The sequence below is a fragment of the Cherax quadricarinatus genome, chromosome 97, assembly GCF_038502225.1.
Source record: "Cherax quadricarinatus isolate ZL_2023a chromosome 97, ASM3850222v1, whole genome shotgun sequence".
In the NCBI taxonomy this organism is placed as follows: Eukaryota; Metazoa; Arthropoda; class Malacostraca; order Decapoda; family Parastacidae; genus Cherax; species Cherax quadricarinatus.
In genome coordinates this window covers 3,207,114-3,229,515 of record NC_091388.1, presented here as the reverse complement: position 1 = coordinate 3,229,515, position 22,402 = coordinate 3,207,114, and positions in this window count along the sequence as shown.

The following is a 22,402-nucleotide window of genomic DNA, read 5'->3' as shown; positions in this document are numbered from 1 at the left end:
TGCTGTGTTGCTGCTGCTGCTGCTGCTGTTGCTGCTGCTGCTGCTGCTTGTTGCTGCTGCTGCTGTAACGTTGCTGCTGCTGCTGCTTGTTATTGCTGCTGCTGCTGCATTGCACTGCTGCTGCTGTTGCTGCTGCTGCTGCTGCTGTTGCATGCTGCTGCTGTGCTGCTGCTGCTGCTGCACCTTGCTGCTGCTGCTGGCTGCTGTGCTGCAACTACTGCTACTGCTGCTGTGCTGCTGCTGCTGCCTACTGCTGTTACTACTACTACTGCTGTTACTACTACTACTGCTGTTACTAGTACTACTGTTGCTGTTACTACTGCTACTACTCCTCCTCTTGGGAGAGGGGTTGTATATTTGGCAGCACCCAGGGATGTGCAATAAAAGCTCCATTATTATTATTATTATTATTATTATTATTAGTATTATCATATTAAAAACAAAGGTTAGACCCGCATGGGTCATACAGATGTACTGGGTATTGTTTTCTGTCTGCCTGGAGGTGGTAACACTGAGGAATGTACCTCTCTTACCTGGAGTTTACCTGGAGGGTGTTCTGGGGGGTCAATGCCCCCGGGGCTCGGTCCATGACCAGGCCTGGTGGTAGATCAGGGCCTGATCAATCAGGCTGTTACTGCTGGCTGGCCGCACGTAAACCGACGTACGAATTACAGCCCGGCTGATCAGGTACTGACTTTAGGTGCCTGTCCAGTGCCTTCTTGAAGACAGCCAGTAATCAGTAACCAGTAATCAGAGTGACCACAACAAGTGTCAGAATGTACACTCCTCTAGTGTACACTTCTCTAGTGTACACTCCTCTAGTGTACACTTCTCTAGTGTACACTTCTCTAGTGTACACTCCTCTAGTGTACACTCCTCTAGTGTACACTCCTCTAGTGTACACTCTAGTGTACACTTCTCTAGTGTACACTTCTCTAGTGTACACTTCTCTAGTGTACACTTCTCGAGTGTACACTCCTCTAGTGTACACTTCTCTAGTGTACACTCCTCTAGTGTACACTCCTCTAGTGTACACTTCTCTAGTGTACACTCCTCTAGTGTACACTTCTCTAGTGTACACTCCTCTAGTGTACACTCCTCTAGTGTACACTTCTCTAGTGTACACTCCTCTAGTGTACACTTCTCTAGTGTACACTCCTCTAGTGTACACTTCTCTAGTGTACACTTCTCTAGTGTACACTTCTCTAGTGTACACTTCTCTAGTGTACACTTCTCTAGTATTTACCATGAGAAATATCTCTATCCTCACACGGGTCTTAGTTATATAACTACTATTGCTCGGTTGGGTTTACCTCCTACTGTGTACGTGAAGGTTATTAAGGCTTCGTGTCGCCTCGTGACTAGTCAGGAATAATTTAATTCTTAAATAAGGTATTAAATCAAACTCTCAGTGTATATCCACTGTGAGTTATACCTATATGAATATATACCCTGTGACTCGCGGTATATATTCTTATGTGATGGTATACATGCCATGAAACAAGAAAATATTCCCTGACTTGGTTCTCCATTACACGATCAGCTGCCACTGGCGTATCAAAACTAGTTAGCTAACAGTTATGTGTAGAAGAGAGCCTTGTGGGAAGTGGATGTGGGAGGTAAGAGTGAGAGCCTTGTGGGAAGTGGATGTGGGAGGTAAGAGTGAGAGCCTTGTGGGAAGTGGATGTGGGAGGTAAGAGTGAGAGCCTTGTGGGAAGTGGATTTGGGAGGTAAGAGTGAGAGCCTTGTGGGAAGTGGATGTGGGAGGTAAGAGTGAGAGCCTTGTGGGAAGTGGATGTGGGAGGTAAGAGTGAGAGCCTTGTGGGAAGTGAATTTGGGAGGTAAGAGTGAGAGCCTTGTGGGAAGTGGATGTGAGCCTTGTGGGAAGTGAATTTGGGAGGTAAGAGTGAGAGCCTTGTGGGAAGTGAATGTGGGAGGTAAGAGTGAGAGCCTTGGGAGGTAAGAGTGAGAGCCTTGTGGGAAGTGGATGTGGGAGGTAAGAGTGAGAGTCTTGTGGGAAGTGGATTTAGGAGGTAAGAGTGAGAGCCTTGTGGGAAGTTGTGGGAGGTAAGAGTGAGATTGGGAAGTGGAGGAGGTAAGAGTGAGAGCCTGGGAAGTGTAGGAGGTAAGAGTGAGATTGTAGGATGTGGGAGGTAAGAGTGAGAGCCTTGTGGGAAGTGGATTTAGGAGGTAAGAGTGAGAGCCTGGGAAGTGTAGGAGGTAAGAGTGAGATGTGGGAAGTGGAGGAGGTAAGAGTGAGAGCCTGTGTAAGAGTGAGAGTGGATGTGGGAGGTAAGAGTGAGAGCCTTGTGGGAAGTGGATGTGGGAGGTAAGAGTGAGAGCCTTGTGGGAAGTGGATGTGGGAGGTAAGAGTGAGAGCCTTGTGGGAAGTGGATTTAGGAGGTAAGAGTGAGAGCCTTGTGGGAAGTGGATGTGGGAGGTAAGAGTGAGAGCCTTGTGGGAAGTGGATTTAGGAGGTAAGAGTGAGAGCCTTGTGGGAAGTGGATTTAGGAGGTAAGAGTGAGAGCCTTGTGGGAAGTGGATGTGGGAAGTAAGAGTGAGAGCCTTGTGGGAAGTGGATGTGGGAGGTAAGAGTGAGAGCCTTGTGGGAAGTGGATGTGGGAGGTAAGAGTGAGAGCCTTGTGGGAAGTGAATTTGGGAGGTAAGAGTGAGAGCCTTGTGGGAAGTGGATTTGGGAGGTAAGAGTGAGAGCCTTGTGGGAAGTGGATTTGGGAGGTAAGAGTGAGAGCCTTGTGGGAAGTGGATTTGGGAGGTAAGAGTGAGAAGTGATTCTGAGGAGAAAAAGCTAGGATTTAACCCAGTTGCTGGATATATAGTAGTGGGTTAGTTAATGGATTTAACCCAGCTGCTGGATATATAGTAGTGGGTTAGTTCATGGATTTAACCCAGCTGCTGGATATATAGTAGTGGGTTAGTTCATGGATTTAACCCAGCTGCTGGATATATAGTAGTGGGTTAGTTAATGGATTTAACCCAGCTGCTGGATATATAGTAGTGGGTTAGTTCATGGATTTAACCCAGCTGCTGGATATATAGTAGTGGGTTAGTTAATGGATTTAACCCAGCTGCTGGATATATAGTAGTGGGTTAGTTCATGGATTTAACCCAGTTGCTGGATATATAGTAGTGGGTTGGTTAATGGGGTCTAAAGTTATCGACATACTAGAGGCTTTAATCCCTAAAATAGACATTAGACTCTCAGTATATATACACTGAGAGAAATACATCTCTCGGGGAATATATTCTGTGTACAGTGTAGTTGATTAAAGGGGTTTCAAGCCTATCGCCTATACTAGATTCACTAAGTGTGTGTGTGACTTCCACCACCAGAGAAGAACACTTTAATACCTAAAGTAGAGATTTAAGTAAGCTTTGAGCATGTATACACAGAGAGACATACACCACACGCTGTATACATCCTGTGTATTGTTGTGTATCATAAGATAAAGTTTACTAGCTTATTGTATAAAACAGTTGAAGATCACAGAACAACACTGCAGTGTCCGGGAATATTTTCTTTGATTTCTATTAAGACATCGGCCGTTTCCCACCACGGCAGGGTGACCCGAAGACGAAGTACATACATCATCACTCCATCAGTCTTGCCAAACACCCCTCCTTCAGAGTGCAGACACTGTACTTCCCACCTCCAGGACTCAAGTCCGGCCAACCAGTTTCCCCGAATCCCTTCATATTATATTCCAATTAAAACTATATATACTTAATACACAGACATATCAAACATAACTTTCTTTGATTTTACTGAATAAGATAAAGATTTAATGGTGTTTTATGTGTCAGGAAATAACTATCACCGTGCAATGTTTGGTACAAGTTTTGCTTGCTGGTACAAGTATCTAGACGACTTCTCCTTCATAAGAAACTACTGAATCCTATTATAAAGTTACAAAATAGCTTAACAAATTAATACTTTGCCGAAGTTGAATAATGGCGTCGATGTTTATAGATTTTTTCACCGAAAATCATTTAAGAGAACATTCTCAGATAGAATTTTTTTCTGACGTCAATAACAAATGCTTAATAATAATAATAATAATAATAATAATAATAATAATAATCTTTATTTCTAGATGTATATGTACAAGGTATATACTGTTACTATTACATTTATACTACAAAGACTATCACTACTAGTCTAGTAACCCTCGCGGGAGGTTTCTCGATGCTGGTGACAGGCTTCTGATCTAGGGAATGGGAGCTGTGCTCCGGTTCCCTAAATTAAATCTGTATGCCTTCCACCCCCCCACCACAGGTACTGTATAATCCCTACGGATTTCGCGCTTCACCATGATAATAACTAGTCTAGTAATGCTACTATTGCTACTAGTTATGGTTAGTCTACTACACTGACACTACCACCACCAGCAACTATCACCACCACTATCACCACAACTACCACCACCAGCAACTATCACCACCACTATTACCACAACTACCACCACCAGCAACAATATCACCACCACTATCACCACAACTACCACCACCAACAACAATATCACCACCACTATCACCACAACTACCACCACCAGCAACAATATCACCACCACTATCACCACAACTACCACCACCAGCAACAATATCACCACCACTATCACCACAACTACCACCACCAACAACAATATCACCACCACTATCACCACAACTACCACCACCAGCAACAATATCACCACCACTATCACCACAACTACCACCACCAGCAACAATATCACCACCACTATCACCACAACTACCACCACCAGCAACAATATCACCACCACTATCACCACAACTACCACCACCAGCAACAATATCACCACCACTATCACCACAACTACCACCACCAGCAACAATATCACCACCACTATCACCACAACTCACCACAACTACCACCACCAGCAACAATATCACCACCACTATCACCACAACTACCACCACCAGCAACAATATCACCACCACTATCACCACAACTACCACCACCAGCAACAATATCACCACCACTATCACCACAACTACCACCACCAGCAACAATATCACCACCACTATCACCACAACTACCACCACCAGCAACAATATCACCACCACTACCACCACCAGCAACAATATCACCACCACTACCACCACCAGCAACAATATCACCACCACTATCACCACCAGCAACAATATCACCACCACTACCACCACCAGCAACAATATCACCACCACTATCACCACCAGCAACAATATCACCACCACTACCACCACCAGCAACAATATCACCACAACTACCACCACCAGCAACAATATCACCACCACTATCACCACAACTACCACCACCAGCAACAATATCACCACCACTATCACCACAACTACCACCACCAGCAACAATATCACCACCACTATCACCACAACTACCACCACCAGCAACAATATCACCACCACTATCACCACAACTACCACCACCAGCAACAATATCACCACCACTACCACCACCAGCAACAATATCACCACCACTATCACCACCACTACCACCACCAGCAACAATATCACCACCACTATCACCACAACTACCACCACCAGCAACAATATCACCACAACTACCACCACCAGCAACAATATCACCACCACTATCACCACAACTACCACCACCAGCAACAATATCACCACAACTACCACCACCAGCAACAATATCACCACCACTATCACCACAACTACCACCACCAGCAACAATATCACCACCACTATCACCACAACTACCACCACCAGCAACAATATCACCACAACTACCACCACCAGCAACAATATCACCACCACTATCACCACAACTACCACCACCAGCAACAATATCACCACCACTATCACCACAACTACCACCACCAGCAACAATATCACCACCACTACCACCACCAGCAACAATATCACCACCACTATCACCACAACTACCACCACCAGCAACAATATCACCACCACTACCACCACCAGCAACAATATCACCACCACTATCACCACAACTACCACCACCAGCAACAATATCACCACCACTATCACCACAACTACCACCACCAGCAACAATATCACCACAACTACCACCACCAGCAACAATATCACCACCACTATCACCACAACTACCACCACCAGCAACAATATCACCACAACTACCACCACCAGCAACAATATCACCACCACTATCACCACAACTACCACCACCAGCAACAATATCACCACCACTATCACCACAACTACCACCACCAGCAACAATATCACGACCACTACCACCACCAGCAACAATATCACCACCACTATCACCACAACTACCACCACCAGCAACAATATCACCACCACTATCACCACAACTACCACCACCAGCAACAATATCACCACCACTATCACCACAACTACCACCACCAGCAACAATATCACCACAACTACCACCACCAGCAACAATATCACCACAACTACCACCACCAGCAACAATATCACCACCACTATCACCACAACTACCACCACCAGCAACAATATCACCACAACTACCACCACCAGCAACAATATCACCACCACTATCACCACAACTACCACCACCAGCAACAATATCACCACCACTATCACCACAACTACCACCACCAGCATCACATACAAGGTCAGGTAAGACTCCACCACCACTGTATCATGCACCGAGTATTTTACATTTTACTCTACATTCCTTGCATACCCATTTAACATACCTCTCGACCAGTGAGCTGCCAATTCAGAATGTAGCAGCTCTGGGGCCCCCACAGCTGCACTTACTGTCCACTTCGATCTGCCATCACATGAAAGCCGGCTACTTCTACCAGGGTGACGTTGTACCTGTCCACCTGGCTGGAAGACAAACTTCTGCAAGCACTGGTCATGTCCACTCCTTGCCTCTAACTCTTGTTTGTATCATTATGTATTCTGCTAACTTATTGTGAATAAGTGGTGAAGGAATACATGGGTCCTGTTGTGCTTGTTTATCTGGAGTTTATCTGGAGAGAGTTCCGGGGGTCAACGCCCCCGCGGCCCGGTCTGTGACCAGGCCTCCTTAGGTCAGTGTCCCAGGATGCGACCCACACCAGTCGACTAACACCCAGGTACCCATTTTACTGATGGGGAACATAGACAACAGGTGGAAAGAAACACGTCCAATGTTTCTACTCTGGCTGGGAATCGAACCCAGGCCCTCACCGTGTGAAGCCAGAGCGTTAACCACCAGACTGACTTATTTCGATTTACCACCTTGTGACACTGGTCTTCACCACCTGAGTTCGTAATAATCACCAAAACACAAGGTCAGATCACAGGGATGTTGGAACATTTCCTCAGCCTTAGAGTTGTCAGGAAGTGGAGCATTCTGGAGAGTGATGGAAGCAGGATCCATACATAGCTTAAAGAGCAGAGAGAGAGAGAGAGTGGACCAGTGAAGAGACGGGGCCAGGAACTGTGAATCGACCCCTGCGACCACAAATATATGAGTAAAAGGTCAGGTGAGACCCACCACCACCACTGCTAACTGGAATATGCAAAACCAGAACAATTGAAAAGAAATTTCCACATGAGAGATATTCTCCTTAGGCCGAAAACAACCTACAACCAGAGCACCTGTGTCTTGGCACTCTCTCTCACCTTGGCACTGTCACCTTGGCACTGTCACCTTGGTACTGTCACCTTGACACTGCCACTTTGGTGCTGTCACCTTGGTACTGTCACCTTGACTGTCACCTTGACACTGCCACTTTGGTGCTGTTACCTTGGCACTATCACCTTGGCACTGTCACCTTGGTACTGTCACCTTGACTGTCACCTTGACACTGCCACTTTGGTGCTGTTACCTTGGCACTATCACCTTGGCACTGTCACCTTGGTACTGTCACCTTGACTGTCACCTTGACACTGCCACTTTGGTGCTGTCACCTTGGCACTATCACCTTGGCACTGTCACCTTGGTACTGTCACCTTGACTGTCACCTTGACACTGCCACTTTGGTGCTGTCACCTTGGCACTATCACCTTGGCACTGTCACCTTGGTACTGTCACCTTGACTGTCACCTTGACACTGACACTTTGGTGCTGTTACCTTGGCACTATCACCTTGGCACTGTCACCTTGGTACTGTCACCTTGACTGTCACCTTGACACTGCCACTTTGGTGCTGTTACCTTGGCACTATCACCTTGGCACTGTCACCTTGGTACTGTCACCTTGACTGTCACCTTGACACTGACACTTTGGTGCTGTTACCTTGGCACTATCACCTTGGCACTGTCACCTTGGTACTGTCACCTTGACTGTCACCTTGACACTGCCACTTTGGTGCTGTCACCTTGGCACTATCACCTTGGCACTGTTACCTTGGTACTGTCACCTTGACACTGCCACTTTGGTGCTGTCACCTTGGCACTATCACCTTGGCACTGTCACCTTGGTACTGTCACCTTGACTGTCACCTTGACACTGCCACTTTGGTGCTGTCACCTTGGCACTATCACCTTGGCACTGTCACCTTGGTACTGTCACCTTGACACTGCCACTTTGGTGCTGTCACCTTGGCACTATCACCTTGGCACTGTTACCTGCCACCGACAGCCCCCCAGTGAACTTGCCTGAAGGAGAGTCAGTCATTACAGAAGCCAGTAATGTAACAGATTCTCTCTTATAAATCAAGACTAACCTCTGTTACCATTAGCACTGTACGAACCTTAAGCTTATTTATCAACACCGAGGTATACCTGGAGAGGGTATACCTGGAGAGGGTATACCTGGAGAGGGTATACCTGGAGAGGGTATACCTGGAGAGGGTATACATGGAGAGGGTATACCTGGAGAGGGTATACCTGGAGAGGGTATACTTGGAGAGGGTATACCTGGAGAGGGTATACCTGGAGAGGGTATACCTGGAGAGGGTATACCTGGAGAGGGTATACCTGGAGAGGGTATACCTGGAGAGGGTATACCTGGAGAGGGTATACATGGAGAGGGTATACCTGGAGAGGGTATACCTGGAGAGGGTATACCTGGAGAGGGTATACCTGGAGAGGGTATACCTGGAGAGGGTATACCTGGAGAGGGTATACATGGAGAGGGTATACCTGGAGAGGGTATACCTGGAGAGGGTATACCTGGAGAGGGTATACATGGAGAGGGTATACATGGAGAGGGTATACCTGGAGAGGGTATACATGGAGAGGGTATACATGGAGAGGGTATACCTGGAGAGGGTATACCTGGAGAGGGTATATCTGGAGAGGGTATACCTAGAGAGAGTTTCGGGGGTCAGTGCCCCCCGCGGCCCGGTCTGTGACCAGAAATATTCACCTGACCTAAAACTGACACGTTGTCACCTGACACCTCACCTCACTCTACTGACCTGCCAGGTCTACACGTTGTCACCTGATGTCTCACCTCACTCTACTGACCTGCCAGGTCTACACGTTGTCACCTGACGCCTCACCTCACTCTACTGACCTGCCAGGTCTACATGTTGTCACCTGACGCCTCACCTCACTCTACTGACCTGCCAGGTCTACACGTTGTCACCTGACACCTCACCTCACTCTACTGACCTGCCAGGTCTACACGTTGTCACCTGACGCCTCACCTCACTCTACTGACCTGCCAGGTCTACATGTTGTCACCTGACGCCTCACCTCACTCTACTGACCTGCCAGGTCTACACGTTGTCACCTGACGCCTCACCTCACTCTACTGACCTGCCAGGTCTACACGTTGTCACCTGACGCCTCACCTCACTCTACTGACCTGCCAGGTCTACATGTTGTCACCTGACGCCTCACCTCACTCTACTGACCTGCCAGGTCTACACGTTGTCACCTGATGCCTCACCTCACTCTACTGACCTGCCAGGTCTACACGTTGTCACCTGACACCTCACCTCACTCTACTGACCTGCCAGGTCTACACGTTGTCACCTGACGCCTCACCTCACTCTACTGACCAGCCAGGTCTACACGTTATCACCTGACGCCTCACCTCACTCTACTGACCTGCCAGGTCTGCACGTTGTCACCTGACGTCTCACCTCACTCTACTGACCAGCCAGGTCTACACGTTGTCACCTGACGTCTCACCTCACTCTACTGACCTGCCAGGTCTGCACGTTGTCACCTGACGTCTCATCTCACTCTACTGACCAGCCAGGTCTACACGTTATCACCTGACGCCTCACCTCACTCTACTGACCTGCCAGGTCTGCACGTTGTCACCTGACGTCTCACCTCACTCTACTGACCAGCCAGGTCTACACGTTGTCACCTGACGTCTCACCTCACTCTACTGACCTGCCAGGTCTACACGTTGTCACCTGACGCCTCACCTCACTCTACTGACCTGCCAGGTCTACACGTTGTCACCTGACGCCTCACCTCACTCTACTGACCAGCCAGGTCTACACGTTATCACCTGACGCCTCATCTCACTCTACTGACCTGCCAGGTCTACACGTTGTCACCTAACACCTCACCTCACTCTACTGACCTGCCAGGTCTACACGTTGTCACCTGACGCCTCACCTCACTCTACTGACCCGGCAGGGCGACATGTACCTCGGGGACCTTACCTTAACCACACGTTTTCATTACGGTACATCTATTTTCTAAATCTAAATTGATCTAACGTGAATCTACTGTTCGGAGCTCTTCTTGGCCAGATACGGTCAGATCCCTTATAAAGCTCCTCTGTATGAATTCAACTCATATAAATGAGATCGAATACCATATAACGTGAAAGCCTTTACAGGCAAAATTCAATTTTAATCATATTTACTTAAAAACGTACTAAATAAAACTTTAAAAACAGAGTTTACTGTAGTTTTAACACGATATTTATACCAGTTTTACTCTTGTATTCTTCAGTCACATAGTTTCTTGTCTCGACATCTTCTGTGAGAGAGTAAGTTCAGGGTAGTCAGTCCAACTTCGTAAAATAATACTTAAGTCAGATTGTGGAAATGATTACCATCGTCACTAGTGCTATTAGGTAGCAGTGTGACTGTACTAGTGCTATTAGGTAGCAGTGTGACTGTACCAGTGCTATTAGGTAGCAGTGTGACTGTACTAGTGCTATTAGGTAGCAGTGTGACTGTACCAGTGCTATTAGGTAGCAGTGTGACTGTACCAGTGCTATTAGGTAGCAGTGTGACTGTCCCAGTGCTATTAGGTAGCAATGTGACTGTACCAGTGCTATTAGGTAGCAGTGTGACTGTCCCAGTGCTATTAGGTAGCAGTGTGACTGTACCAGTGCTATTAGGTAGCAGCGTGACTGTACCAGTGCTATTAGGTAGCAGTGTGACTGTACCAGTGCTATTAGATAGCAGTGTGACTTCACCAGTGCTATTAGGTACCAGTGTGACTGTCCCAGTGCTATTAGGTACCAGTGTGACTGTCCCAGTGCTATTAGGTACCAGTGTGACTGTCCCAGTGCTATTAGGTACCAGTGTGACTGTCCCAGTGCTATTAGGTACCAGTGTGACTTTACCAGTGCTATTAGGTAGCAGTGTGACTTCACCAGTGCTATTAGGTACCAGTGTGACTTTACCAGTGCTATTAGGTACCAGTGTGACTTCACCAGTGCTATTAGGTACCAGTGTGACTTCACCAGTGCTATTAGGTACCAGTGTGACTTCACCAGTGCTATTAGGTACCAGTGTGACTTCACCAGTGCTATTAGGTACCAGTGTGACTTCACCAGTGCTATTAGGTACCAGTTTGACTTCACCAGTTCTATTAGGTACCAGAATGACCTCGAAAGATGTCAATATCTTGGGATTACTTCCCATATAGACAGTCACCAACACAACAGCTGACATCTGATTCTAATCTAACAACAATAATTCTTAAAACTGTTCAGAGATCGAGTCCCATACTCCGATTTTTTGGTTCCAAACCCCCATGGTTCCCATACCTTATTTGGCTCCATATCCCCATTATTTGGTTCCCATACCACCAAGGGGTATTGATACCCCAGGCAAGTGATGTTTTGGTGGCCCGTTGGCCTGGTGGCTAAAGCTCCCGCTTCACACACGGAGGGCCCGGGTTCGATTCCCGGCGGGTGGAAACATTTCGACACGTTTCCTTACACCTGTTGTCCTGTTCACCTAGCAGCAAATAGGTACCTGGGTGTTAGTCGACTGGTGTGGGTCGCATCCTGGGGGACAAGATTAAGGACCCCAATGGAAATAAGTTAGACAGTCCTCGATGACGCACTGACTTTCTTGGGTTATCCTGGGTGGCTAACCCTCCGGGGTTAAAAATCCGAACGAAATCTTATCTTATCTTATCTTATCTTAAAGGACCCCTGACTTAAGTGAGGTAATTTTGTAATCTTTTTCTGAATGTATTCCAAAGTATTTTAATGAGATCTGAAGTAACCTACGTCACACCTACACTGGTGACGCCACAGTGTGGCGAAACGTTTCTTTATTAAGATACCCAGTGTTATACATGTGTCTAAGAATGGTATATAATACCGACAAGATGAAATTAAGACACATGTGCAACATCTGGGTATCTTTATTGTAGACGTTTCGCCATCCAGTGGCTTTATCAATACAAATTCCAGGACATAACTTGAAGACAGTAAGACTATGTACAGAAGATGAGGTAATCAGTCCCTCAACCTACTCCTAAGTTGAGGGACTGATTACCTCATCTTCTGTACATAGTTCTACTGTCTATAAGTTATGTCCTGGAATTTGTACTGATAAAGCCACTGGATGGGCGAAACGTCTACAATAAAGATACCCAGATGTTGCACATGTGTCTTAATTTCATCTACATGTGTCTAGTTGGAAATAGTGTACCTAGTAGTGTATGAGTGGAACAGTGTACCTAGTAGTGTATGAGTGGAACAGTCTACCTAGTAGTGTATGAGTGGAACAGTGTACCTAGTAGTGTATGAGTGGAACAGTCTACCTAGTAGTGTATGAGTGGAACAGTGTACCTAGTAGTGTATGAGTGGAACAGTCTACCTAGTAGTGTATGAGTGGAACAGTCTACCTAGTAGTGTATGAGTGGAACAGTCTACCTAGTAGTGTATGAGTGGAACAGTGTACCTAGTAGTGTATGAGTGGAACAGTCTACCTAGTAGTGTATGAGTGGAACAGTGTACCTAGTAGTGTATGAGTGGAACAGTCTACCTAGTAGTGTATGAGTGGAACAGTCTACCTAGTAGTGTATGAGTGGAACAGTGTACCTAGTAGTGTATGAGTGGAACAGTGTACCTAGTAGTGTATGAGTGGAACAGTGTACCTAGTAGTGTATGAGTGGAACAGTCTACCTAGTAGTGTATGAGTGGAACAGTCTACCTAGTAGTGTATGAGTGGAACAGTCTACCTAGTAGTGTATGAGTGGAACAGTCTACCTAGTAGTGTATGAGTGGAACAGTCTACCTAGTAGTGTATGAGTGGAACAGTCTACCTAGTAGTGTATGAGTGGAACAGTCTACCTAGTAGTGTATGAGTGGAACAGTGTACCTAGTAGTGTATGAGTGGAACAGTCTACCTAGTAGTGTATGAGTGGAACAGTCTACCTAGTAGTGTATGAGTGGAACAGTCTACCTAGTAGTGTATGAGTGGAACAGTCTACCTAGTAGTGTATGAGTGGAACAGTCTACCTAGTAGTGTATGAGTGGAACAGTCTACCTAGTAGTGTATGAGTGGAACAGTCTACCTAGTAGTGTATGAGTGGAACAGTCTACCTAGTAGTGTATGAGTGGAACAGTGTACCTAGTAGTGTATGAGTGGAACAGTCTACCTAGTAGTGTATGAGTGGAACAGTCTACCTAGTAGTGTATGAGTGGAACAGTCTACCTAGTAGTGTATGAGTGGAACAGTCTACCTAGTAGTGTATGAGTGGAACAGTCTACCTAGTAGTGTATGAGTGGAACAGTCTACCTAGTAGTGTATGAGTGGAACAGTCTACCTAGTAGTGTATGAGTGGAACAGTCTACCTAGTAGTGTATGAGTGGAACAGTCTACCTAGTAGTGTATGAGTGGAACAGTCTACCTAGTAGTGTATGAGTGGAACAGTCTACCTAGTAGTGTATGAGTGGAACAGTCTACCTAGTAGTGTATGAGTGGAACAGTCTACCTAGTAGTGTATGAGTGGAACAGTCTACCTAGTAGTGTATGAGTGGAACAGTGTACCTAGTAGTGTATGAGTGGAACAGTCTACCTAGTAGTGTATGAGTGGAACAGTCTACCTAGTAGTGTATGAGTGGAACAGTCTACCTAGTAGTGTATGAGTGGAACAGTCTACCTAGTAGTGTATGAGTGGAACAGTCTACCTAGTAGTGTATGAGTGGAACAGTCTACCTAGTAGTGTATGAGTGGAACAGTCTACCTAGTAGTGTATGAGTGGAACAGTCTACCTAGTAGTGTATGAGTGGAACAGTCTACCTAGTAGTGTATGAGTGGAACAGTCTACCTAGTAGTGTATGAGTGGAACAGTCTACCTAGTAGTGTATGAGTGGAACAGTCTACCTAGTAGTGTATGAGTGGAACAGTGTACCTAGTAGTGTATGAGTGGAACAGTCTACCTAGTAGTGTATGAGTGGAACAGTGTACCTAGTAGTGTATGAGTGGAACAGTCTACCTAGTAGTGTATGAGTGGAACAGTCTACCTAGTAGTGTATGAGTGGAACAGTCTACCTAGTAGTGTATGAGTGGAACAGTCTACCTAGTAGTGTATGAGTGGAACAGTCTACCTAGTAGTGTATGAGTGGAACAGTCTACCTAGTAGTGTATGAGTGGAACAGTCTACCTAGTAGTGTATGAGTGGAACAGTCTACCTAGTAGTGTATGAGTGGAACAGTCTACCTAGTAGTGTATGAGTGGAACAGTCTACCTAGTAGTGTATGAGTGGAACAGTGTACCTAGTAGTGTATGAGTGGAACAGTCTACCTAGTAGTGTATGAGTGGAACAGTCTACCTAGTAGTGTATGAGTGGAACAGTCTACCTAGTAGTGTATGAGTGGAACAGTCTACCTAGTAGTGTATGAGTGGAACAGTCTACCTAGTAGTGTATGAGTGGAACAGTCTACCTAGTAGTGTATGAGTGGAACAGTCTACCTAGTAGTGTATGAGTGGAACAGTCTACCTAGTAGTGTATGAGTGGAACAGTCTACCTAGTAGTGTATGAGTGGAACAGTCTACCTAGTAGTGTATGAGTGGAACAGTCTACCTAGTAGTGTATGAGTGGAACAGTCTACCTAGTAGTGTATGAGTGGAACAGTCTACCTAGTAGTGTATGAGTGGAACAGTCTACCTAGTAGTGTATGAGTGGAACAGTCTACCTAGTAGTGTATGAGTGGAACAGTCTACCTAGTAGTGTATGAGTGGAACAGTCTACCTAGTAGTGTATGAGTGGAACAGTCTACCTAGTAGTGTATGAGTGGAACAGTGTACCTAGTAGTGTATGAGTGGAACAGTCTACCTAGTAGTGTATGAGTGGAACAGTGTACCTAGTAGTGTATGAGTGGAACAGTGTACCTAGTAGTGTATGAGTGGAACAGTGTACCTAGTAGTGTATGAGTGGAACAGTGTACCCAGTAGTGTATGAGTGGAACAGTGTACCTAGTAGTGTATGAGTGGAACAGTGTACCTAGTAGTGTATGAGTGGAACAGTGTACCTAGTAGTGTATGAGTGGAACAGTGTACCTAGTAGTGTATGAGTGGAACAGTCTACCTAGTAGTGTATGAGTGGAACAGTGTACCTAGTAGTGTATGAGTGGAACAGTGTACCTAGTAGTGTATGAGTGGAACAGTCTACCTAGTAGTGTATGAGTGGAACAGTCTACCTAGTAGTGTATGAGTGGAACAGTGTACCTAGTAGTGTATGAGTGGAACAGTGTACCTAGTAGTGTATGAGTGGAACAGTCTACCTAGTAGTGTATGAGTGGAACAGTCTACCTAGTAGTGTATGAGTGGAACAGTCTACCTAGTAGTGTATGAGTGGAACAGTCTACCTAGTAGTGTATGAGTGGAACAGTGTACCTAGTAGTGTATGAGTGGAACAGTCTACCTAGTAGTGTATGAGTGGAACAGTCTACCTAGTAGTGTATGAGTGGAACAGTGTACCTAGTAGTGTATGAGTGGAACAGTGTACCTAGTAGTGTATGAGTGGAACAGTCTACCTAGTAGTGTATGAGTGGAACAGTCTACCTAGTAGTGTATGAGTGGAACAGTCTACCTAGTAGTGTATGAGTGGAACAGTGTACCTAGTAGTGTATGAGTGGAACAGTGTACCTAGTAGTGTATGAGTGGAACAGTGTACCTAGTAGTGTATGAGTGGAACAGTGTACCTAGTAGTGTATGAGTGGAACAGTGTACCTAGTAGTGTATGAGTGGAACAGTCTACCTAGTAGTGTATGAGTGGAACAGTGTACCTAGTAGTGTATGAGTGGAACAGTCTACCTAGTAGTGTATGAGTGGAACAGTGTACCTAGTAGTGTATGAGTGGAACAGTCTACCTAGTAGTGTATGAGTGGAACAGTGTACCTAGTAGTGTATGAGTGGAACAGTGTACCTAGTAGTGTATGAGTGGAACAGTGTACCTAGTAGTGTATGAGCGGAACAGTCTACCTAGTAGTGTATGAGTGGAACAGTCTACCTAGTAGTGTATGAGTGGAACAGTGTACCTAGTAGTGTATGAGTGGAACAGTCTACCTAGTAGTGTATGAGTGGAACAGTCTACCTAGTAGTGTATGAGTGGAACAGTCTACCTAGTAGTGTATGAGTGGAACAGTCTACCTAGTAGTGTATGAGTGGAACAGTCTACCTAGTAGTGTATGAGTGGAACAGTCTACCTAGTAGTGTATGAGTGGAACAGTCTACCTAGTAGTGTATGAGTGGAACAGTCTACCTAGTAGTGTATGAGTGGAACAGTCTACCTAGTAGTGTATGAGTGGAACAGTGTACCTAGTAGTGTATGAGTGGAACAGTCTACCTAGTAGTGTATGAGTGGAACAGTCTACCTAGTAGTGTATGAGTGGAACAGTGTACCTAGTAGTGTATGAGTGGAACAGTCTACCTAGTAGTGTATGAGTGGAACAGTCTACCTAGTAGTGTATGAGTGGAACAGTGTACCTAGTAGTGTATGAGTGGAACAGTACCTAGTAGTGTATGAGTGGAACAGTGTACCTAGTAGTGTATGAGTGGAACAGTCTACCTAGTAGTGTATGAGTGGAACAGTCTACCTAGTAGTGTATGAGTGGAACAGTGTACCTAGTAGTGTATGAGTGGAACAGTCTACCTAGTAGTGTATGAGTGGAACAGTCTACCTAGTAGTGTATGAGTGGAACAGTGTACCTAGTAGTGTATGAGTGGAACAGTGTACCTAGTAGTGTATGAGTGGAACAGTCTACCTAGTAGTGTATGAGTGGAACAGTCTACCTAGTAGTGTATGAGTGGAACAGTGTACCTAGTAGTGTATGAGTGGAACAGTCTACCTAGTAGTGTATGAGTGGAACAGTCTACCTAGTAGTGTATGAGTGGAACAGTCTACCTAGTAGTGTATGAGTGGAACAGTCTACCTAGTAGTGTATGAGTGGAACAGTCTACCTAGTAGTGTATGAGTGGAACAGTCTACCTAGTAGTGTATGAGTGGAACAGTCTACCTAGTAGTGTATGAGTGGAACAGTCTACCTAGTAGTGTATGAGTGGAACAGTCTACCTAGTAGTGTATGAGTGGAACAGTGTACCTAGTAGTGTATGAGTGGAACAGTCTACCTAGTAGTGTATGAGTGGAACAGTCTACCTAGTAGTGTATGAGTGGAACAGTCTACCTAGTAGTGTATGAGTGGAACAGTCTACCTAGTAGTGTATGAGTGGAACAGTCTACCTAGTAGTGTATGAGTGGAACAGTGTACCTAGTAGTGTATGAGTGGAACAGTCTACCTAGTAGTGTATGAGTGGAACAGTGTACCTAGTAGTGTATGAGTGGAACAGTCTACCTAGTAGTGTATGAGTGGAACAGTGTACCTAGTAGTGTATGAGTGGAACAGTCTACCTAGTAGTGTATGAGTGGAACAGTGTACCTAGTAGTGTATGAGTGGAACAGTGTACCTAGTAGTGTATGAGTGGAACAGTCTACCTAGTAGTGTATGAGTGGAACAGTCTACCTAGTAGTGTATGAGTGGAACAGTGTACCTAGTAGTGTATGAGTGGAACAGTGTACCTAGTAGTGTATGAGTGGAACAGTCTACCTAGTAGTGTATGAGTGGAACAGTCTACCTAGTAGTGTATGAGTGGAACAGTGTACCTAGTAGTGTATGAGTGGAACAGTCTACCTAGTAGTGTATGAGTGGAACAGTCTACCTAGTAGTGTATGAGTGGAACAGTCTACCTAGTAGTGTATGAGTGGAACAGTCTACCTAGTAGTGTATGAGTGGAACAGTCTACCTAGTAGTGTATGAGTGGAACAGTCTACCTAGTAGTGTATGAGTGGAACAGTCTACCTAGTAGTGTATGAGTGGAACAGTCTACCTAGTAGTGTATGAGTGGAACAGTGTACCTAGTAGTGTATGAGTGGAACAGTCTACCTAGTAGTGTATGAGTGGAACAGTCTACCTAGTAGTGTATGAGTGGAACAGTCTACCTAGTAGTGTATGAGTGGAACAGTCTACCTAGTAGTGTATGAGTGGAACAGTCTACCTAGTAGTGTATGACTGGAACAGTCTACCTAGTAGTGTATGAGTGGAACAGTCTACCTAGTAGTGTATGAGTGGAACAGTCTACCTAGTAGTGTATGAGTGGAACAGTCTACCTAGTAGTGTATGAGTGGAACAGTCTACCTAGTAGTGTATGAGTGGCACAGTCTACCTAGTAGTGTATGAGTGGAACAGTCTACTAGTAGTGTATGAGTGGAACAGTGTACCTAGTAGTGTATGAGTGGAACAGTCTACCTAGTAGTGTATGAGTGGAACAGTGTACCTAGTAGTGTATGAGTGGAACAGTCTACCTAGTAGTGTATGAGTGGAACAGTGTACCTAGTAGTGTATGAGTGGAACAGTCTACCTAGTAGTGTATGAGTGGAACAGTGTACCTAGTAGTGTATGAGTGGAACAGTGTACCTAGTAGTGTATGAGTGGAACAGTCTACCTAGTAGTGTATGAGTGGAACAGTCTACCTAGTAGTGTATGAGTGGAACAGTCTACCTAGTAGTGTATGAGTGGAACAGTCTACCTAGTAGTGTATGAGTAGAACATCGTACCTAGTAGTGTATGAGTGGAACAGTCTACCTAGTAGTGTATGAGTGGAACAGTCTACCTAGTAGTGTATGAGTGGAACAGTGTACCTAGTAGTGTATGAGTGGAACAGTCTACCTAGTAGTGTATGAGTGGAACAGTGTACCTAGTAGTGTATGAGTGGAACAGTCTACCTAGTAGTGTATGAGTGGAACAGTGTACCTAGTAGTGTATGAGTGGAACAGTCTACCTAGTAGTGTATGAGTGGAACAGTCTACCTAGTAGTGTATGAGTGGAACAGTCTACCTAGTAGTGTATGAGTGGAACAGTCTACCTAGTAGTGTATGAGTGGAACAGTCTACCTAGTAGTGTATGAGTGGAACAGTGTACCTAGTAGTGTATGAGTGGAACAGTCTACCTAGTAGTGTATGAGTGGAACAGTCTACCTAGTAGTGTATGAGTGGAACAGTCTACCTAGTAGTGTATGAGTGGAACAGTCTACCTAGTAGTGTATGAGTGGAACAGTGTACCTAGTAGTGTATGAGTGGAACAGTCTACCTAGTAGTGTATGAGTGGAACAGTCTACCTAGTAGTGTATGAGTGGAACAGTCTACCTAGTAGTGTATGAGTGGAACAGTCTACCTAGTAGTGTATGAGTGGAACAGTCTACCTAGTAGGGTCAATGAAGCTAAAACTTTGCGTAGCTTTAAATATAGCTTAGATAAATGGTATAACCGACTAGTAAACAAACACTAGGACATTCTCGTTAGAACGTTGATGGGTTTGAGAAAAACCAGTAGGCCTACCTCTTCTGGAGGATGCCTAATTACAAACTCAGTGCTGTTTTTCGTATCCCTCCAAAAACGTAATATGAATATTGGAACGTAGCCTCAAGAGAGTGAAGTGTAAACAAAAGAGGAATGATGATCGGTGCAGATCTCCAGTCCTCTTATACTTGCTCGCTTGTCTTGCATAATGTTATTTGTATTAGCAAGCAACGTGAGCCAGAATTTCTGACGAGATTTCTCGAGTTTTCTTAAAGAATAACAAGGTACAATACCGTGACTGAAATAATCTGCACATGGGAGAAAGATGTTTACGATGATGTTTCTCACATGTCAGCGTTGTATATTGTATATTTTTGAGTACATTGTAGTATGGAATTGTGAGTTGTGTTTACAGGGAGACTCAGCTCCTGGTCCCGCCTCCTAGGCTGCTTTCATTCGCCTCCTGGGTGGTATATCTACTCTTGAAGCTGTGTATTGAATTTGCATCTATCACCTCTTTATTGGTGACATTCCACTTTTTAATCCTAAAATTAAAGAATTGTATTCTTGCAACCCTGTTGTTACTTCTGCTGTTCTTGTTATTGCTGCTACAGCTGCTGTTGTTGTTGCTACTGCTGCTGTTGTTGTTGCTGCTACTGCTGCTGTTGTTACTTCTGCTGTTCTTGTTATTGCTGCTACTGCTGCTGTTGTTGTTGCTGCTACTGCTGCTGTTGTTGTTGCTGCTACTGCTGCTGTTGTTACTTCTGCTGTTCTTGTTATTGCTGCTACTGCTGCTGCTGTTGTTGCTGCTACTGTTGTTGCTGCTGCTGCTGACCCTGCTGTTACTTCTGCTGTTCTTGTTATTGCTGCTACTGCTGCTGTTTGCTACTGCTGCTGTTGTTGTTGCTGCTACTGCTGCTGTTGTTACTTCTGCTGTTCTTGTTATTGCTGCTACTGCTGCTGTTGTTGTTGCTGCTACTGCTGCTGTTGTTGTTGCTGCTACTGCTGCTGTTGTTACTTCTGCTGTTCTTGTTATTGCTGCTACTGCTGCTGCTGTTGTTGCTGTTGCTGCTGATCCTGCTGTTACTTCTGCTGTTCTTGTTATTGCTGCTACTGCTGCTGTTGCTGCTGATCCTGTTGTTACTTCTGCTGTTCTTGTTATTGCTGCTACTGCTGTTGTTGTTGTTGCTGCTACTGCTGTTGTTGTTGCTGCTACTGCTGTTGTTGTTGCTGCTACTGCTACTGTTGTTACTTCTGCTGTTCTTGTTATTGCTGCTACTGCTCCTGTTGTTGTTGCTGCTACTGCTGCTGTTGTTACTTCTGCTGTTCTTGTTATTGCTGCTACTGCTGTTGTTGTTGCTGATACTGCTGCTGTTACTGCTGATGTTCGTGTTATTGCTGCTGCTGCTGTTGTTGTTGCTGCTACTGCTGCTGTTGTTACTTCTGCTGTTCTTGTTATTGCTGCTACTGCTGTTGTTGTTGTTGCTGCTACTGCTGTTGTTGTTGCTGCTACTGCTGTTGTTGTTGCTGCTACTGCTGTTGTTGTTGCTGCTACTGCTGCTGTTGTTGTTGTTGCTGCTGATCCTGCTGTTACTTCTGCTGTTCTTGTTATTGCTGCTACTGCTGTTGTTGTTGTTGTTGCTGCTGACCCTGCTGTTACTTCTGCTGTTCTTGTTATTGCTGCTACTGCTGCTGCTGTTGTTGCTGCTACTGTTGTTGCTGCTGCTGCTGACCCTGCTGTTACTTCTGCTGTTCTTGTTATTGCTGCTACTGCTGCTGTTGTTGCTGCTGCTGACCCTGCTGTTACTTCTGCTGTTCTTGTTATTGCTGCTACTGCTGCTGTTGTTGCTGCTGCTGATCCTGCTGTTACTTCTGCTGTTCTTGTTATTGCTGCTACTGCTGTTGTTGTTGCTGCTACTGTTGTTGTTGCTGCTGCTGATCCTGCTGTTACTTCTGCTGTTCTTGTTATTGCTGCTACTGCTGTTGTTGTTGCTGCTGCTGATCCTGCTGTTACTTCTGGTGTTCTTTTCATTGATGCTACTGCTGCTGCTGTTGTTGCTGCTGCTGTTGTTGCTGCTGCTTCTACTGCTGCTGTTGCTGTTACTGCCACTTCCACAGCTACTGTTGTTACTGCCACTTCCACAGCTGCTGCCACTTCCACAGCTACTGCTGTTACTGCCACTTCCACAGCTACTGCTGTTACTGCCACTTCCACAGCTACTGCTGTTACTGCCACTTCCACAGCTACTGCTGTTACTGCCACTTCCACAGCTACTGCTGTTACTGCCACTTCCACAGCTACTGCTGTTACTGCTTCTGCTACTAACGCTCCTTCTGCATTATTACTGCTATGAGCATCCCCAAAAATCTTATCCACAGAAAGATAATCACGATAAATTACCACCTTTAATAAAATACACAT